This window comes from Ambystoma mexicanum, chromosome 8 (assembly GCF_040938575.1).
Source record: "Ambystoma mexicanum isolate Mex_15411 chromosome 8, UKY_AmexF1_1, whole genome shotgun sequence".
Lineage (NCBI taxonomy): Eukaryota > Metazoa > Chordata > Amphibia > Caudata > Ambystomatidae > Ambystoma > Ambystoma mexicanum.
This window is the reverse complement of record NC_090929.1, coordinates 334217380-334237832: the sequence shown is the minus strand read 5'-3', so window position 1 is coordinate 334237832 and position 20453 is coordinate 334217380. Positions and strand designations below refer to the sequence as shown.

The 20453-nt window shown below is 49.2% G+C and overlaps 1 protein-coding gene across 8 annotated transcripts in view; it reads right to left on the bottom strand.

Annotated features, from left to right (window-relative positions):
• Positions 1-20453, bottom strand: part of TRAF2 (TNF receptor associated factor 2) — a 1562837-nt gene that overhangs the window by 365120 nt on the left and 1177264 nt on the right. The gene's annotated exons all lie outside the window — the stretch shown is intronic.

Below are 20453 nucleotides of genomic sequence, written 5' to 3'. Positions count from 1 at the left end.
CCTCGAAGCCAGAGCTCCAAGCGTGTCTCTTGATGACCTAGGCGCCGACGACCCCCTCGGAGGCAGCGCCTCGAGAGAAATCGTTGACGACCTTGGCACCACAGGCGTCGACGTCTTCTTCAAAGATGGCACAGGAGCACACGGTCTCGAGCGCGTCGAGGACTGGGACCTGGAACGGGCATGGCGAGAACGGCTACCCTTGTCCGAGCGGGACCTCTCCTGCGAGCCGTGCCGACCACCCGAGCCCGAAGGCGTACGAGCGGTGTCTCTCGACCGGTGCCGGCCAACCCCACTCGGAGGCGCGGACGGACCTGTGCCCTGCGATTCAAGAATCGCTAGCATCTGCTTCCCGAAGGAAGCCCATTCCTCTTGTGTCGCTTGCATGGAGGGATAAGCGACCTGCCGACGGGCGGAGTCCTCGGAAGAGGACGGGGAAGGCGACCTATGCCGGCGCTTCCAGGAATGCCTCGAAGAGGCGGAGGAGTGGCGAGACCGACTCCTGGAAGGAGACCCACTGGACTTCCAAAGATGACGCGGAGAGTCGCCCCTCGAGTCATCCGTCGAAAGCCCCGCAGACCTCGACTTCCGGGGCTTAGACACCCGGCCTACCAACAGCTTCTTCTTGCGTTCCCGCAAGGCCTTTGCCGTGAGCGACTGACAGTCGACACAGTCGTCCATATCGTGGGCCTCCCCGAGGCACCAGAGGCAGGCGTCGTGTGAGTCCGTGACCGACATCTTGGACCCACAGTCCCCGCATTTCTTGAAGCCCGGACGCGGAGTCGAAGACGAAGTAAACATCACCACGAAAAGGTCTTCACAAAAAACCAAACAGGTTCAACGAACCGAGAATCGAAAACAGCAAACTCCAACGAGTCGAGGCGTACCGAGATTCACGAAGCGAACACATTCGCGGAAAAAACGGAACTGAGGCAATGGGCGTCGTGCGTCCTACTTATCACATCAGGTGACGTCGGCCGTCGGAGGAGGTCCTCGGGGACGGCGCATCGACGTCATTGACGCAGGACGCAGACGCCAAAGATTTTCCGAAGCAGCACAGCTGTGGACATTACCTGTCATAGATATGGAATACGTCGGAGGACCCAATCCCCTCGAAACGCTGCCACCACCACCACCATCAGCTTGGTGAAGACCCTCGGGCGAAGGTCAATCGGAACGGCAGGACCCGAAACTGAAAATGCGAGTCGCCAACCGCAAACCTCAGGTACTTCCTGTGCTTTGGATGAATCGGCACATGAAAGTAAGCATCCTTGCGGTCCAGAGACACCAACCAATCCTTAAGTTGAAGGGCCTGGAGGACTTGAGAAAGAGTTACCATCTTGAACTTGTCCTTCATGAGGATCTTGTTTAACCAACACAAGTCCATGATGGGTCTCAATCCCCCGTCTTTTTTCGGGATCAAAAAAGGGGAAAGCCATCACTTGTTCATCTCTGCTACAGGCACCAGTTCTATGGCGCCTTTCTCCAGCAGGGATAGGATTTCCTGCGCAAGGAGCGGATCCGGATGCTTCAAAGAGAGCTTCGCCAGTGGATTGGCGTGAGGCCTCTGCCGGAAGGGAAGACAGTAGCCGTGGGCTATCATCTCCAGAACCCACACATCTGAAGTAATGGCCCGCCATTCTCCAAGATGCTGCTCAACTCTGCCCCCAACCGGCGAACCATGGGACATGGCCTCATGACTGAGCGGATGCGGGTGCGGCAGTGCCTGAGGGCCAAGAGGCAACTGCCCGAGCGGCTCTGGCACCCCGAGTACCCGGTGTGCTTTCCACCCCGGGTACTCCTATGGTGGCCCCTTTGACGGGCAGCTCCTCTCGATCTACCAAAGAAAGAGTAGTACCGAAAGGAACCTCTCCTCCATTGCTGTCCCCTAGGACGAAAAGGCAGAGGTTGAAGTACTGCAGCGCTCAAAGACTTTGCTGCAGCTTTGGAGGTCTGCAACCTCTCAAGGCTCTCGTCAGCCTTGCTGCCAAACAGATGAACCCCATCAAAGGGCATGTTCAAAAGACGTGATTGCACATCAGGAGCAAACCCCGACTTCCGCAACCACGCAAACCTGCGTATCACGGTGTTCGCAGCCATGGACAGGCTGACACAGTCTGCCGTGTCCAAACCCGACTGAAGGGATTCACACATGGCATCCTTGCCGTCTTGCACGAGGGCTAGAAAACCATCCCTTTCCTCCCCTTCGGGCATATGCTCAGCCGCCAAAGACGCACAGTTCCACAGAGTGTGTGTAAATCTCGCTAAGACACAAGTGGAGTTGACCGACTTCAATGCCATACCCCCAGCTGAAAATACCTTCTTCGCCCAACCATCAAAGCGCTTATCGTCCCTACCGGGAGGGATGGTAGGGTACGCAGCCTGCTTCGAGGAGGCCGTAGCCACCTGCACCACCAAACTCTTCGGAGTAGGGTGCGTCGATAAGTAGCAGGGGTCACTACTGCATGCGCAGTATTTCTTCAGAAGCGACTTATTAACTGCTGGTAGACTCTCCGGAGCAGTCCAAGTCGCCGTCACACTCCTTTGCAAAGTCATGTGAAAAGGCAACACTGGGTCAGTGGGCGGACTTTGATCCAGAATGTCCGTCAAATCATCCTGAGCAAAATCAACAGGTGGAGCAGACCACCCCAAGTATTCTGTCACCCTTGTGGATGTCTTCCCACTTTCTCTCTCAACACTGACAAGACCGAAGTCGTATTCTTTCCCTCCAACTCTCTTCCCCTTCCCTCTCCTGCCCCATTCATTCACTTTCCTCCCTCTAATCTCCCTATCTCTCTCCATGCTAGTAATTTAGGCGTTCACTTTGACTCCTCTCTCTCCTTCTCCCAACATATTTCTCTCACTTCTCGCACCTGTCGCTACCACCTCTTCAATATACGTAAAATCCGTCCCTCTCTCACCTTCCATGCTACCAAACTCTTAATCTCCTTCCTCATCTTCTCCCGCCTCTTCTACTGCTCATCTCTACTCTTTGGTTTACCTACTACTCATTTTACCCCCCTCAAATCCATTTACCACTCTGCTGTTCGTACCCTCTGTCTCCTTACCTCCAGCGACTCCATCTCTACTTCCCTCTTTTCCTTCGGTTGGCTTCCATTTCACTCCCAACTTAAATTTCACTTTTTCTGCCTTGTCGTCAAATCTCTCCATGGTCTCGCTCCCTTATCTCTCCTCCCTTCTCTCTTTCTACTCCCCCTCCCGTTCCCTTCGGTCCGCTGACCATTTCCTTCTCACTGTACCTCTGTCCCCCTGTGCTTCCTCCCGTTTCCGCTCCTTCCAACTCCTAGCGCCTCTGCACTGGAACTCCCTTTGTCTTGAAACCTGCTCTACCCCCACCTTCACCTCATTCCGCACTTACCTTAAATCTCTCCTGCTCCATTCTCCTCCTTGAAACCCCTCCCCCTTTTGCATCCCCTCCCTCCATATTCTTTCCCCTTGACTATCTCCCTCCCCTCCCCTGCCTCCCCACTCTCACCCTTCCCCCTCCCTCCTCCTACTCATCACCACGCCTCCCCCCCACCCAGTCCTACTCCTCTATTCTCCCTACCTCCTTCAGTTAATTGCTCTTCTCACTGTTTTGTTGATTGATTCATATTGTAATTTTGCTTCCACCGTTATATTGTTTATGTTTTTATGTATTAAGTTGTTCCACCGTACAGCGCTTTGGTGTAAGGCGCTCTATAAATCAATAAATACAAATAAATACAAATACAAATACCCTTGACATGATACGCCGATAAGAGGAATCTGCATGCGCCCCAGGCTCAGGTCGGCCAAACTCCACCTCCGGGCACTAGCGTCATGCAATGACTGACGGAGTTCCTCCATCTGACTATGCCCGGTCATCAGGGACATCAGGAGGCACAACCATCTGCTCATCAGACAGTTCCTCAACCTCTGAAATATCCTGTAAAGGTTGGAAAAACTCCAATCTAGGAGGAGGAACGGAATAGGGCTCAAAAACAGGCCTCACAGACTTACTGGGAGCCTTCCTCGGAGGTTGCAAAGCCCTCAAGGGTACCTCCGGCAAATCCTCCACAAACTGCGTCATGGGCGTCGATGTCGACCGAAGCGCCAAAGACGTCGACACCTTCTTCGAGGGCGGAGCCCCGAGAGAGTCCTTCGACGGACACGGCTCCGACGGCTTTGACGACTTCTTCGAGGTCGGAGCCTTGAGAACATCCTCCACCGGACACGGCGCCGACAGCTTTGACGCCTTCTTTGAAAGCTTCACAGGTTTCGACTGTCTCGATTGCGTCTAGGTCCGTGACCTGGACCTGGCATGGCTATGGCGATCGCCCTTGTCCTATCAGGACCTCAACGGCTCCCGATGAACGCGCCGACCTCCCGAGCCCAAAGGCGTGCTAGTGGTGGACCGAGCCCGTTCCTTGCCGGCTTCTTTTGAAAAGTGCGGACGGAACTGTGCCTTGCGACTGAAAAATCGCTAACATCTGCTGGCGGAATGAATCCCATTCGGCCGGCGACGAAGACTTGGTGGGACAAGTCAACCATCTGTCATAGTCATTCTCAGACGAGGAAGGCGACCAGTGACAGCGCTTACTAGAACACCTCGACGAGGCAGAGGAATGGTGAGAACTACTCCTAGACCAAAACCCCCTGGATTTTCAACGACACAGAGAGCCGCCCCTGGAGTCATCGGTCAAAAGCCCAGCAGACTTATTTTCTTTTGATTTACGGGGCTTAGACACTGCATTTGCATGATAGCTGCTTCTTAGCGGTAGGTGTGATGGTTGGGAGGTCAGGAATATGTGTTCATTCTGGTGGGTTGATACCCAGAGTGATTTCTGGCTGCGTTAGACCTGAGGAGACGCTTAGGCTGGCGGTGTGTGCTCAGCTGGCTGAGTTTAATTAGGATGCTGAGGAGTAAGAGGCAAGTGTTAGTATGAGAACAGCTATACCGAATGTGTCATAGTATCGCTGTGTTCTAGTTGAGTGGTGGTGTGTAGGAGAGAGTAAGCGTGGTAGTGTGATATGGTAGTTTTCATTGAGGCCGTTCCATCACTTCCGTCCGTTCATCCACTCCATCTATTCTGTCCGTCCAGTTTAGTCCATCTGTTCCATGTACTCCATTTGTTCTCCCTACTCTGTCAGTTCCATCCAGTCCATCCACTCTATCCGAAACATCACTCGACCTGATCCATTTCATCCAATCCATTCCAATCCACTCTATCCGAAACATCACTCACCCCAATCCATTGCATCCACTCCAACCGCTCGATACGGTCCATCCACTCCATCCTTTCCATCCACCTCATTGTTTAATCCACTCCATCCTTTCCATACACTCAATCCTTTCCATCCACTCCATCCTTTCCATCCATCGATTCTTTCCATCCACTCGATTTAAAAAAATATATATTTTCATCCACTCCATCCATTCCACCGACTCCATCCATTCCGTCCACTCCATCCGTTCCATCCACTCTATCCGCTCCATCTTTCCCATCCACTCCATCCTTTCCATCCAGTACATCCTTTCCATCCTTTCCATCCGTTCCATCTGTTCTATCCATTCCATCCTTTCTATCCTTTCTATCCTTTCCATCCGTTGCTTCCATCAGTTGCTCCCACTCAATCCACTTCATCCGTTCCATCCACTTCATCCGTTCCATCCACTTCATCCGTTCTATCCGTTCCATCATTTCCATCCGTTCCATCATTTCCGTCCGTTCCATCCACTCCGTCCGTTCCATCCACTCCGTCCTTTCCATCCACTCCGTCCTTTCCATCCACTCCGTCCGTTGCTTCCATCAGTTGCATCCACTCCGTCCTTTCCACCCACTCCGTCCTTTCCATCCACTCCATCTTTTCCATCCTTTCCATCCACTCCATCTTTTCCATCCACTCCAGCCTTTCCATCCACTCCATCTTTTCCATCCTTTCCATCCACTCCATCTTTTCTATCCTTTCCATCCACTTCATCAATTTCCATCCGTTCCATGCATTCCATCCATCCATTCCATCTTTTCTGTACTTTCTATCCTTTCCATCCATTGCTTCCATCAGTTGCATCCACTCCGTCCTTTCCATCCACTTTGTCCTTTCCATCCACTCCGTCCTTTCCACCGACTACATCCGCTCCATCTTCTGTCACCCATTGCACCCGTTTTATTTGTTTCATCCATTGCATTTCTTTCATCCATTTTATTCCATTCTGTTTAGATTATCCGTTTTAATTTACCTTAGCATTTTAGCTTTTACGTTTATCATGATCAGGTCTCGATGCTCTTTTGGTTCGGCAACCTTAAGGTACTGTTTATTGTTGCTGTCATACTGTTTGTGTTTAAGAGTCGTTTTTTTAGGGGAAGAGCCACGTTTTCAGTAATTTGCGGAAAGACATGAGGTCTTCAGTGAGTCGGATGTGGGGTGGAAGCGAGTTCCATAGAGCGGGGGCCAAAGCTGATCAATGATGATCCACCTAACCTGACTGAGTTCGTTTTTGATATCACTAGGAGTCGGGCACAGCTTGATCTTAGAGTGTGTGGTGTATGGTAGGGTTTTAGTTTGTCCTGAAGATATTGTGGTCCGGTTTTATGCATTGCTCATTGAGAGATGCATAAGGTTTTGAAGGTCACCCTGCGGGCAATCGGAAGCCATTGCAGAGTTTTGAGAGCTGGGGAGGTGTGATCTCTTGGGCCAAGTGCTAGTAGCAGTTTGGCTGCGGCATTTTGTGCTCTTTGTAGTTTAGTCAGGTGGTACGCATGTACTCTGAGGTAGAGAGGGTTAGCATAGTCCAGTCTTGACATTACAGTTGATTGGACTGTGGAGAGTATGTTGGGAAAGGAGAGATATGGAAAAATGTGCCTAAGAATTTTGAGGTGGTAATGGCAGGACTTGGAGACGACATTGACTTGGTGCGAGAGGGTTAGGTCAGAGTCGAGAGTGCATCCAAGGTTTTTTACTGAGGTTGAGGTTGTCGGGGAATTGCCCATGGCAGATGGCAAGAGGAGGGGGTGCGGAAGACGTTCGGTGATTTCAGTTTTGGATCGGTTTCAAAGGAGGTGGTTTGTGGTCATCCAGTGATCGATGTCAAGGAGGCAGGCTGCGAGGGCGGGTTTGTAGTTGGGATTTGAATGAAGGAGTTTTAGGATTAATTGGGTGTCGCCGGCATAGTTGTAGCACAGAATATTGTGCGAGCTGATTATTTGTGGGAGGGTGGACATATAGAAGTTGAACAGGAGGGATGATAGGCACGCTCCATGTGGAACTGCAGTATTGACTGGTCCGGCGGGGGAAGCATAGGAGGAGAGTAGGGTTATTTGGTTCCTATTGGTGAGGAAGGATGCTATCCATTTGAGAGCGTTTCCAGGGATTCCTAGGGAGTGAAGGCGGTCGAGGAGGATTGAGTGGTTGATTGTGTCAAAAGGTGGCGGATAGGTCGAGAAGGATTAGTACAGCGTATCCCGCAGAGTCTGCAGTGTTTTTTAAGGTCATCCCAGATTGAGGTTAGGGTGGTTTTGGTTCCATGTTGGGGTCTGAAACCTGATTGAGCGGGGTCTAGGAGATTGTTGGCTTTGGCAAAGGCATTTAGTTGGGAGTAGGCGGTTCGGTCAATGAGTTTAGCAAGGAACCTGGTGTTAGAGATGGGGCGGTAGTTTTTGGGGTCGAGAGGGTCGAGGGAAGCTTTTTTTCGAAGAGGCTTGACATGAGCGGTTTTGAACGTGTCATAAAAAATTCCCGAGGAGAGGGAGTCATTTATGATGGTTCTTGTGTGTTCTTCTGTGCAGGTAGATGCAAATATTTCTTTGCGGGTTGTGGCTGGGCAGGGGGTCTAGCGGGGAGCCGGATGGTTTGCGGGCGGAGAGAAGTTTGAGAAATTGGTCAGTTGATAGTGGAGTGAAAGAGTCGAAGGTCGGGAGGGTGGCAGTTGTAGGTGGTGGGGTGGGGGTAGGGTGGGTTGATTTTGTGGTGGGTGGAGGAGGGCCAGTTTGTTGGTTAGAGAATTTGTTCTTTCAAGAGCACTGGTGTAGAAGTGGAGAGAGAGTGTGTCGCAGAGTGATCATGAGGAGGTTGATTGGGTGGTGGCACATGGTGGTTTTGTGAATTCGGAGATGATTTTGTGGAGTTCTTTGCTGGGGTTTTCACAGTTCAGGATTCCGGCGTTGTAGGGGGCTTTTTTTGCTTTCCGGATTTCGACTTTGTAGTGGCGATGGTGCCGGGCCAAGGGGGATCTGCTCAGGGGGGTTTTGTCTTTCTGCCATTTGCGTTCGAGGGATTTATATAGGTGTTATGCAGTCTTCCGTTCTGGTGTAAACCATCTAGGAAAAGGGCCATGGCAAGCTGATGGTTTGCAAGAGGGGGTGAGTGGGATTAATGAGGTATTGAGCCATGAGTCAAAGGTGTCGGAGGGTAGGTGTTCATTGGGTGGGCAGGTAGGGGGAGGAGACTGGCGCAGCGCGTCAGCTAGGTCGGGAAGGATTTTTAGTTTCTTCCAGCATTTGCGTAGATTTGGGGGTTCTGGTTCAGGTACAGGGAGCGGTGTGGATGAACGAATGGTGAAAAAGACAATGAAGTGATCCGACCAGATGATAGGGGTGGGGGGTTTTAGATGTATCTTGTCATGGAAGCTGAAGATGGCATCAAGGGTGTGTCCTTTATAGTGAGTTGGCCCGTTTGTGTGGGTATGGAGGTTAATCGCGCCTAGGCAATCGAACAGAGAGCGGGTCATAGGGCTGGTGGGGATGTGAAGCCAGATACTGAAATCTTCTAGAAGGGCGAAGGTGGCATGGTTTAATTGGATGGTGGGTATCGAATCGTAGAGGTTGTTTGAGAATTGTCTGTCGTAGCCTGGAGGTCTGTAGATGATTAGGAAGCTGTGGGAGAAGGAAGGGACTAGGGATAGTTTTACGAGAAGCGATTTGCAGGAAGGGATGGTTGTCTGGTTGTCGATGATTGAGGCGGAGAAGTGGGACTTGAAGGCGATTGCTAGTCCTCCTCCTCTAGAGGGTCGGTTTAGTGGGATTAGGGAATAGTTTGGGGGAAAGGCTTAATTGGCGATAGGGGCAAAGTCGTCAGAGAACCAGGTTTCCGTGATAAAGACTAGGTCTGGTTTGTCTGAGGTGAGGAGGTCAAAGATGCCGTGTCTGTTTTTTGCTACAGAACGGGCATTACAAAGGACATTAAAAAGTACTTTGGTACAGGAGGATGATGTGGGAGGTGCAGAGGCGGAGGATGGGAGTCGTGGGAAAGTGAGTCCGATGGGTGGTTGGGTTTTGGGGGATGGTGGGAGAGAGTGGAAACTGGGGAGAGAGGGGTGGTGGTCGATGGGAAGAGTAAGCGGGCGGTCGAGCTGGTGGATGCAGGGGGAGGGGTTGGATGGGTGTGTGGGGTTGGATAGGTTTGGGTCGGGAGTTTCTGTTGTGGTTGGTGAGAATTCAAGGGAGAGGGTTTTCAGGCAAGGTGAGGCGGGGGGAGAGGGTGGTGATGATCAAGATTGGGAGATTGAGGTGGTGGGCCGAGATAGGAGTTGCAAGGAGTACTGGGAGATTGAGGGAGACCAGGTACGTTTTCTCTTCAGGGTTTTTGTTGGGGTGGTTGTGTGAGAGAGGGTGGGGGGGTCAGAGGGTGAAAGGGATGCGGCTACTGTTCTTGCCAGGGCGAGAAATGCAGTTTTTAGGGAGGGGAAAGAGTGGTGTCAGGGGAGGAAGTTGGGGGGAGTTGATGAGAGGAAAGGCAGGTGAGCATTTGCGCGGCTGGGTGTGTTTGGAAGGCTTGGCGGGCCTTTAGTTGGGTGGGTGTGGGGTGCGGGTATGATGATAATGGGCAGGTGGGTGGAGGGGAAGGGTGTGCTTGGGAGGCTGGGCGGGCCGTTAGTAGGGGGCGCCGGGGGTGTAGGTATGGTGATAGTGATCAGGTGGGTGGAGGGGATGGGAGGGGCAGGGGTCTTAGGGTGGTTGGTTCGCCATCAGGCTCCTCACGGGATGGGTTGGGGGTGAGGTGGAGGGTGGGCTGGAATGGGATGGGGTGGTTCTTCTGGCTTGGGGGTTGGATGTGGAGCGAGCTGAGGATGTGGTGGAGGGCGGGATGGTTAGGGGAGGTGGGGAGTGGGAGGTAAGGCGAGAGGGAAGGGAAGCGGGCACAAGCCGGTCTTTTTAGGCAGACCTTGGTGGGTTGGGTGGACTCATGGCGTGGTTAAGTTTGAACTGAGTTATAGTTGGCAAAGGATGCTTTCGTTCATACATTCCAAGTTCAACTATGCTACAGGATGTTAATTGTTCACACTTTCTAGGTTTACTTGTACTATAGTTAGGGACAGTTTCTAGGTTCAACAAAAACCACAGCAAGATATTATTCGCTCTTTCTAAGTTTACCTATACCACAGTTATGGACAGTTTCTAGGTTCAACTGAGCCACCGGAAGATATTATCGACACTCTCTTGGATTATCTATACCACAGTTCGGGATGGTTTCTAAGTTCAACTGAACCATAGGAGGAATTATTCACACTTTCTGAGTTTAACTATGTCACAGTTAGGCACCCTTTCTAGTTCGGCAGTAGCACAGGTTGATATTATTCAGAGTTTCTAAGTTCAGTTGCACCACAGCAAGGTACTATTCACACTTTAAAGTTAGCTGTACCACATGATGATATTATTCCCACTTTCTAAGTTCGATTATGCCATAGGGTGTATTCACATATTCTAAAATGAAATGGAATATGGTTATGTTCTTAGGCACACTTTCTAAATTGAGGTAGACCACTATTACGCTATTAGGTACACTCTCAAAGTTGAACTAGATCACAGATACGCTATTAGGTACACTCTCTAAATTGAATTAGACCACAGTTAAGCTATTAGGCATACTTCTAAATTCAACTTTGGTACAATGTGGTTATTAGTCACACTTTCTAAGTTGACTTGATACACAGTCGCGCTATTAGGTACACTCTCTAAATTGAATTAGACCACAGTTACGCTATTAGGCATACTTCTAAATTCAACTTTGGCACAATGTGGTTATTATACACACTTTCTAAGTTGACTTGATCCACAGTCTCGCTATTAGGTACACTCTCTAAATTGAATTAGACCACAGTTACGCTATTAGGCATACTTCTAAATTCAACTTTGGCACAATGTGGTTATTAGGCACACTTTCTAAATTGAACTAGACCACGGCTACGCACACTTTCTAAATTCAAACTTTAACACAGTGAGGATATCAGGCACATTCTCTAAAATGAACTAGACCACAGTCACGCCATTAGGTAAATTAATGTGTGTCTATTAATTAGACACACATTCAAAATGGATTAATCCATAGTCACGCTATTAGATGCATTCTCTAAATTAAACTAGACCACAGTTACGTCATTTGGCATATTTTCAGATTCAACTTTGGCACAATGTGGTTATTAAGCAGACTTTCTAAATTGAACTAGGCCACAGTTACGCTATAAGGCACAATTGTAAATTCTTAGACACTTTCTAAATTGAATTAATCCACAGTCATGCTATCAGGTACACTCTCTAAGTTGGGCTAGACCACAGTTACGCTATTAGGCACAGTTCTAGATTCGACTTTTGGGCTATAAGGTTATTCAACACACATTCAAAATCAAACTAATCCACATTCACGCTATAAGGTATCCTCTCAAGATTGAACTAGACCACAGTTACGCTATTATGCATACTTCTAAGTTCAACTTTGGCACAATGTGGTCATTAGACACTTTGTAAATTGAATTAATCCACAGTCATGCTATCAGGTACACTCTCTAAGTTGGGCTGGACCACAATTACGCTATTAGGCACAGTTCTAGATTCAACTTAGGCACAATGAGGTTATTAGACTCATAGGGCCTCATTACGACCCTGGCGCTAAGGGTTTAACGGCGCTGTAAAAGGCTGCAGCGCCGTTAAACACTTAGCGCCTTACTACGAGGTCCCTTTGCGGGACCCGACCTTAACGGCTGTTCTACACTAGCCGTTAAAATAGGGACCCACAAAGGGACCTTGGTGCTAAGTATGGTACCGCAATTTGCGGTACCGTACTTAGCGCCTTCCCCATTCCCATAGAGTCCTATGGGGCGAAAAAGGGAATGGGGAAGGGCCATGGTTCAATGGGGAATTACCGCCCCGCCAACCTTGGAACGGGGTGGTAATTCCCCATTGAACCATGGCGGACCCGTTACAACACCGGCACCAACCATGGTGCTAATAGTGCCATGGTTTAGCGCCGGTGTTGTAATGAGGGCCATATTCTAAATTGAACTAGACCACAGCTGCACCACTGGCACACTTTCTAAATTTAGATTTTGACACAGTGAGGTTGTTAGACACACTCTCTAAGATGAACTAGACCACAGTTACACTATTATGCATATTTCTAAGTTCACCTTTGGCACAATGTGGTTATTAGACACTTTCTAAATTGAATTAATCCACAGTCATGCTATCAGGTACAATCTCTAAGTTGGGCTAGACCACAGTTACGCTATTAGGTATACTCTTTAGATTGCATTAGACCACAGATACGCTATTAGGGACAATTCTAAATACAATTTTAGCACAGTGAGATTATTAGACACATTCTAAATTGAACTAATCTACAGTCATGCTATTAAGTACACTCTCTAAATTGAGCTAGTTCACAGCTGCACTACTGGCACCGTTTTAACATCAGCTTTGATACAGTGATCATACTAGATACACTACTCTAAACTGAACTGGACCACGGTTATGCTATTAGACACACTTTCTGAGTTTGTGAGGTTTGTGCAGACAGTCTATATGTGATATTCAGGTCATTTAAACAAGTCAGGCATGCTCAATTCTGGTGCGAGTACAGTCTGGGTGGAATAAATTAATAACAGTAGCGTTTGTAGGTTTGAGTGGTAGGGTTGTTTGGAATGAAGTAATTGCTTCAGTCCCCACCCATGCCTCACTTACTTTTTGGTGGGTGCTGGCTTCCTGCTTCTCCTGCGGATACCTGCAGATACGGTCTGGAGCCCTCTTTTGAAGGAGCCACCCTTTGCCTCAGGGACCTTAGCATAAGGAGGCTGCCGGGCAGAGGGCTGCCCTGGGAGGGCCAGTTAAGACCAGTAGGTTGAGCCAATGGGAGGATGAAGGGCGGGAAAGGGAAACAGGAAGAAGGCGCGGGGTGGGAGCAGGCTACGAGGGGTTTTCAGAGGGCCTCGGCGCCAAGAAAATATTAACAGAAAAGGCTCAACAAGAGGACCTTGCACTCACCGAGCTCCGTTGCAAATGGAACCGGTGATTTCTAGTCAAGTAACTAGAATGCACACAACACGGTCCTAAGGACCAATGGGAGCGGGGTGGGCGGGTCGGGAGGCAGGAGGGAAGGGGAAACAGGAAGAGGGCGCAGGGTGGGAGCAGGCTGCAAGGGGTTTTCAGAGGGCCGCGGGGCCAAGTAAATAATAACAAAAGGGCTCACCAACAGTGCCTTGCACTCACCGAGCTCCGCTGCAAATGGAGCGGGTGATTTCTAGTCGAGTGACTAGATTGCACACAACACGGTCCTAAGGACCAATGAGAGCGGGGTGGGCGGGTCGGGAGGGGGGAGGGAGGGAAGGGGAAACAGGAAGAGGGCGCGGGGTGGGAGCAGGCTGTGAGGGGTTTTCAGAGGGCCTCAGGGCCAAGTAAATAATAACAAAAGGGCTCACCAACAGGGACTTGCACTCACCGAGCTCCGCTGCAAATGGAGCAGGTGATTTCTAGTCGAGTGACTAGATTGCACACAACACGGTCCTAAGGACCAATGAGAGTGGGGGTGGGCGGGTTGGGAGGCGGAAGGGAAGGGGAAACAGGAAGAGGGCGCGGGGTGGGAGCAGGCTGCAAGGGGTTCTCAGAGGGCCTTGGGGCCAAGTAAATAATAACAAAAAGGCTCACCAACAGGGCCTTGCACTCACTGAGTTCCGCTGCAAAATATGGCATCGCCCTATTGCCCTATAGGCCAGTCCGAGCCTTGCGGCTCATCCATAATGGGCGAGGGGACGTCGACCCAGGGGCCCCCTAGCCCATTAAGGAGGAGACGAGGAGCCATGCCCCTTGAAATACTGAGCACTCCCTCGGCTGCTTTTTCCAGCTGAGGGGAGTGCTCCTGGGCTGGCTGAACTGTCAAAGGGAAACAGTGTTTTGCTTTGCCAGGCTTGCATAGCTCACTGAAAATGCTGGCTGGGGCACTGCATGTCTGTATGTGTGAGGATGAGCTCCTGCGCCTCCTCGCACATACGGACAGAGCAAGCTGGAGCGGGGCATTTCAGCACTCACGCACAGGCCCGTGCAGAAGGTACGTTTATTTAAATATGTCTATCAGTGCTCGTATGCTTGTGTTATGAGTGAGTGTATGGTGATGGATGCTCATATGAATGAATGCTAGAGTGAGTGTGTATAGGGATGGTGATATGCGTGCGTGTGTTTTCGGTCTGTTGAGCTGATTTTGGTGAGTGGGGGGAAGAGGTGGGAAGGAAGGTTGTCCAACAAAGGCATTTTAAAAATGCATTTGTTGCGCAATCCCCCTACCCAATTGCCAAAATCATCTCTTCTTCTGATGCGCTGTTGAGCCCAAGGGACAGGGATGGAATTTTGTTTTACTGGATATCTATCATAGAAGTCCAATCAAAAATACCATGCTTTCCGCCTTGACCCACCAGCGCCAATTGCAAATTGTTTGGCTTTTTACCCATTTTCTTTTAAAATATGCTCTAAAATGCAACATTTTAACCCATTATTTAAAAAAATAAAGCCCATTGATTGGTTGGGCTCCCTCGCTTCGCTCAGTCGCAATGGCATTTTTGTGGGAAATATTTATGCCCCTCCACTTAAAAAATTCACCAGCTCCCACTGGCACTCGGACTGTGTTGGGAACTGGGTGGGGGGAGCCCAAGGACTGCGGTGGGCGCAGGATGGGCACGAGCACTGGGATAGTGATGGGAGCAGGGCGGGGAGAGCCTAGGGTCTGTAATGGAGTGGGGAGAGCCCAGGGACTGGGTAGGAGTGGGATGAGGGAGCCAAGCGACTGATGAGAGCAGGTGGGGGAGCCCAGGGACTATACTGGGAGTAGGGTGCGGTGACGGTGCGCAATTGATCATAGCCATTTGTACATACTGTCCATTTGGCATTTTTTGTGGGTGGGGGGGCGGCCTACCCAAATTTTGCTACGGGGGCGCAGTCCAAAATATTTTTAAGAACACAGGTCTAGAAGGAGAGTATTTGGTAAGATAAAGTTGAGGATAGTGTGGTCCCTGGGCCCATACAGCCTTGTGAATGATGCAGAGGGATTTTAATTTAATCCGTGCAGCAACCAGGAGCCAATAAGGACTTTTTAGGGCAGGAGAGATGCAGTCCCTGGGTTTAAGGCCAAAGATAACTCTTGCTGCCCTCTTCTGGATTAGCTGGATGGGTCGCAGAGTGGAAGAAGGTAGATTCAGGAGGAGGCTATTGCAATAGTCAAGCATAGAGAGAAACAGGGCTCGGGTAACATCAAGCCTTGGAGGAAAGTGAGAAAAGGAAGAATTCCTTTGAGAAGGAAGAGCTGAAAGTGGGTCTTCTTGCCAATGTCCTGAGTGTGAGAGAAGAAAGAGAGAGAGGAGTCGAAGACAACTCCTAGGTTTCTGGCTTCAGAAGAAGGAGCAGGTGGAGAGCCCAAGGAGGAAGGCCAGAGTGAGGGGAAGGAGGAGGGAGCAGGGGTCCCGATGGGAAGGATCTCAGTTTTACAGGCGTTGAGGCAGAGATCATTGGAGGTGCACCAGGACTGAATGGCAGATAGGCAGTCAGGGATGATGGAGGGTGCAAGAGGGTCAAGCAGAAAGTTTCAAAAAGGGCTGTGTCTCGTCTGCATTACACTGGAAGTTGGAGGAGGAGGAGATGAGGCATGCAAGCAGAGCAAGGTAGATGTTAAAGAGCCAAGGGGAGAGAATAGAACCATGGAGGACACCACAGGTGGAGAAGGAAGTTGGAGAGGAGAAGGTGCCTAGAATGACTTGGGAAGAGCGGTCAGTAAGGAAGGATGTCAGCCAGTCCAGTGCCCATTCCGAGATACCAAGGATACCTCCGGCGCCATCTGCTCATGCTCGCTAAGAAAACAGAATGCGCACAATATGAACAACGCGCCTGTCTATTTTGGCTATGTTTACCTTGTATCCATGCATATTGCCTTCTTGTGTTATACTATCTTTGCCTCTACTACCATGTATTTGTACTTTTGCACAATGTGGGTATAACGCCACGCTCTACCCTATAGCAAACGGTGCCATTAATAGCAGTCCAGACCACCATCATTCACCGTGCCCAAAAGAAACATGTTCACAAACTGCATGCCCTTTTGCCCTCTGTAATCAAGTCTTTCTTGTGAGAGGAATTGCTAGCAATTATACATTCTAGTGTACTCTACAGTACTGCACGGAGAGCCCCATTCTCATACGGCCCAACACGCCACATGATTGCACTTTATAGCCTAGCTAGGCACAAATTATCTGGCCTTACCTAGGAATAACAAGTCTCAGACCAGCTGATCCACCCTTATTGAAGGTCACCCTCACAGTATAAAATGTGTTTATCATGCCCTGATCCTGTTATTGAAGGTGCCTCAACTCTGTGCTCAACTCAACTACCAAATGTATGTATAACTGCATTCCGATTATTGATGCTGCCTCCACCTTATGTTAAATTCATTGCTTTCACCAAATGTATGCATAATTGCGCTGCCTGATGATTATATTAGAAATATTCCCACAGCGTGCAAAGTGACCCCCTTCCCTATTAGACCTGCTCCACCAGTCTCGATTCTATACCCAGACAACACGGCACTGTGTCGTCACACCAGCCCTAACATAGGACCACCGCCATTGTGCAGGGCCACTCAGCGTCATCATTGCCAGTATCCCCACACCACACCTTCTCAAATGCAAACCCAAGCAGCACCACCCACGGTTAACCATCACCCCCACACCTCCAAACTACCACACAATAGAGATAGCCACACTCCCAGAAAAGCCAGAGTACTGTGCTATACCACCCCCTCCATCCTCAGCTTGCTCATCCCATTACTCATCAGAACTACCTCTCTTCAAACCATGCCAGCCAACCCCTTCAACCCCAAACCTGCCACCAACAGTTGGACTCTCCAAACAAACACCCTCCTTCCCAACACAACCTGCACCAAAGGCACTGACATATCGTACAATACAGGCCTGGCCCGGCTCCCTTGCCCTAGGCATCATCCCCTTCCCTGCCCCACACCCTTCCTCCCCAAACAACCAGCATTTCCGACCACATACGAAACCCCTGACAAAACCTGACCCATCGTAGGTGACACCCGACGCACACGATTGGCATCAAGAACCACGCACACTATCAACCAAACACGATCCACCACCATATCCAAACGAAACTCCAGACACTCATGACGCACCCATCTCCAGCACCCCCCCCCATCAACAACCCTCATCCCCCCACACACTCTCACTACCGCCATGACACCCATAATTCACGAAACCCTGGTAACTGCCTCCATGCAAAACTGCAATACAACCAGTCCACAAGTCCACCTGACCCAACCCCTCATCGACATCAACATAAGACGACCCCTACTAGGAGCCCTACTAAATGCTAGATCCCTTGGAGCACATGCAATTGAAATTCATGACTCCATGCTAGAGCTCAAATTAGATTTCCTGGCACTCACGGAAACCTGGTTACATGCTGCATCAGGTCCTCAGATCACATTAGCCGTCCCAACCGACTATACCCTCCTCGGAGCTGGCCGTACAGATACCATAGGTGGTGGAGTAGTCATCATCCATAAAACCACACTACTTTTTAGGTAATGTAAACTAGAAACAATCAGTGACTATGAAATTCTCTCCCTCAAACTAGCCGTTAACACTCAAGAAACTATTAACTTCCTAATAGTATACAGAACACCCAGCGCCCCAAGCAAGCCAAACTTGGACCTACCTCTTCGTATCACTCCTTTACTGAAACCCAAAACAATATACATTGTCCTAGGAGACTTTAACCTAGGCTATGATGATCCCGCAGATAGCAAAGCTTCAGACTGCAAAAAGGCATTCCGGGAGATGCAATTCTCCAAAATAGTCAATGCCCCCACTCATTCCAAAGGAAGAATACTAGACTGGATACTCACCCTTAATACCACAGTAACTATATCAGACATCCTCCAATTACATTGGACTGATCATTGCCTAATTAAGTTCACAATAAAGATAGATACTGACCACAAAACCACAAGTTGCAAATTACCACCCATACAGGTCAGAAATATGCGTAAGCTCACCTTGGAAAATGTAAACCCAGTACTTAAACTACTTAACGCCAAATCTCAGGTCAATACCACCCCAGACAGTATTGCTAAAAACTATCACCAATGCTTAAAATCTGCAGTTGATGAAGTAGCACCGCTCAAGGCCAAAATGCCCAAAACTAAACAAAGCGCCCCTTGGTTTAATAACGAACTCATAAAACTTAGAAGAGAAAAAAGAGCTCTAGAACACCTAACTAGAAAAAATAACTCACCCGACCTACAAACCAAACTACAAAAACTGGCCAAAGCCTACAAACTCAGTGTACTTTCCCACAAAGCTGAATCACTCAATGACCGCATAGCAGCTGCAGCCTCCAACACTTAAGAATTATTTACTATTATCAAAGAACTAGAAGCACCCATTCTACCCTCCAACCCCATAGTTCCAAGCAAAGCTTGGTGTACCACTATTCAGGATGCCTTTTCCTTCAAAGTGACCACTCTCCAAAATAAAATAGCCTCACAAAAAAACCTATTAGATCTTACCACCACGCCCCCCCCGCCCTTCGACTATCACCACCAGCCCTGATGTACCGGAATTCCACTTTACACAAGTCACCACTGAACTTAAGTCCTTAAAACAATAGCATCCGTCAAGCCCTCGAACTGTAAAGGTCACAACACCCCAGCTAAGGTACTCAAAGAATGTGCCACCATACTAGCCACCCACCATCACCAATTTCGTGAATGAATCCTTCACTTCCAACGAAATACCAGCCTCCATTAAAGCAGCCTGGGTCACCCCACTACTGAAAAAACCTTCCCTAGACCCCACGGTCCCTACTAATTACAGGCCCATAACAACAGTACCATTCCTCCTAAAAATCATTGACAAAATAGCTTACACCCAAGTACCCCACCATCTGGAACAGAATCACTTACTAGGGAAAAGACAATCAGGTTTCCGCCCCAACCACAGCACAGAGACCGCCCTACTAGACCTCAAAAACCAGATGGATGCCATCAGGGACTCCGGCAAACTATTTATCCTCTTACCTCTAGACCTGTCAGCGGCCTTCGACTTGGTCGACCATGACAAACTCTGCCAAGCTCTATACACTAACTTCCACTTCTCCCAAAAGGCCACCACTTGGATAAATCCTTCCTGTCTGACCGCATCTCAAGAGTATCCATAGGGGAAGTTGCAGCAGATCCCATCCCGGTACCACTAGGTGTACCACAAGGAACCTGCCTCTCCCCCACCCTACACATAGCATACATTAAGCTACTCTTCGCAGCATTAGATGCCAATGGGAGTAATCTACACAAACTTTGCTGATGACACACAGATCCTCATCCCCATCACAGGTAACCTGGATCAAGACACGGCCACCATTAATACAATTTACTCACACATCCAAAGCTGGATGGCTTATAAAAGCCTCTGTCTCAATGGAGACAAAACTGAGATCCTTATAGTTGGCTCCGCCAACAAACTCGGCAAACTCCACCCAGACTACACCTCCATAATGATTGACGGCACACCCATCAACATCTCCCATAAAGTCAAAACACTGGGAATATACCTCGATTCGAATCTCACCATGAACAATCATATTAGCGCCCTCGCTTCCTCAACAGCCTACACCGCCAAACTCATCACACTTAGCATTCCTCTCCTATCTCCTGACAATTGCTAGAGTCCTCATCCTAACAAAAATAGATTACTGCAACATTTTACTGCTAGGCACCTCCTACCTCAACAATTGCATTGCACGCAAAACCACATTGAGATCCCTAAGATCCAACGCAAATATCCAACTGCACATTCCCCGCTTCACTACCACAAGAGCAGGTAATTCTAGCTTCAACATCACAGCCCCCCGTATCTGGAACTCTCTCCCACCCCACCTAACCAACGAAACATTGCTACCGAAGTTCAAAAAACAACTCAAAACCTGGTTGTTCAACAAGTACTAATACTCTCCCAAACACTTCTTACCCTAGCCGAAAAAACCTAGCAAAACTAGATCATTGTCATGGTACATAATGGACTATACGCCTGTTATACTGCTGCAACCAAAATGTATGTAACCCAGTCCTGATAACTAAGATATGTACTCAGCTAGCAACAAAGATGTGTGTAACCTTAACTTGCTAATGAAGATATATGTAATGACGCCGTG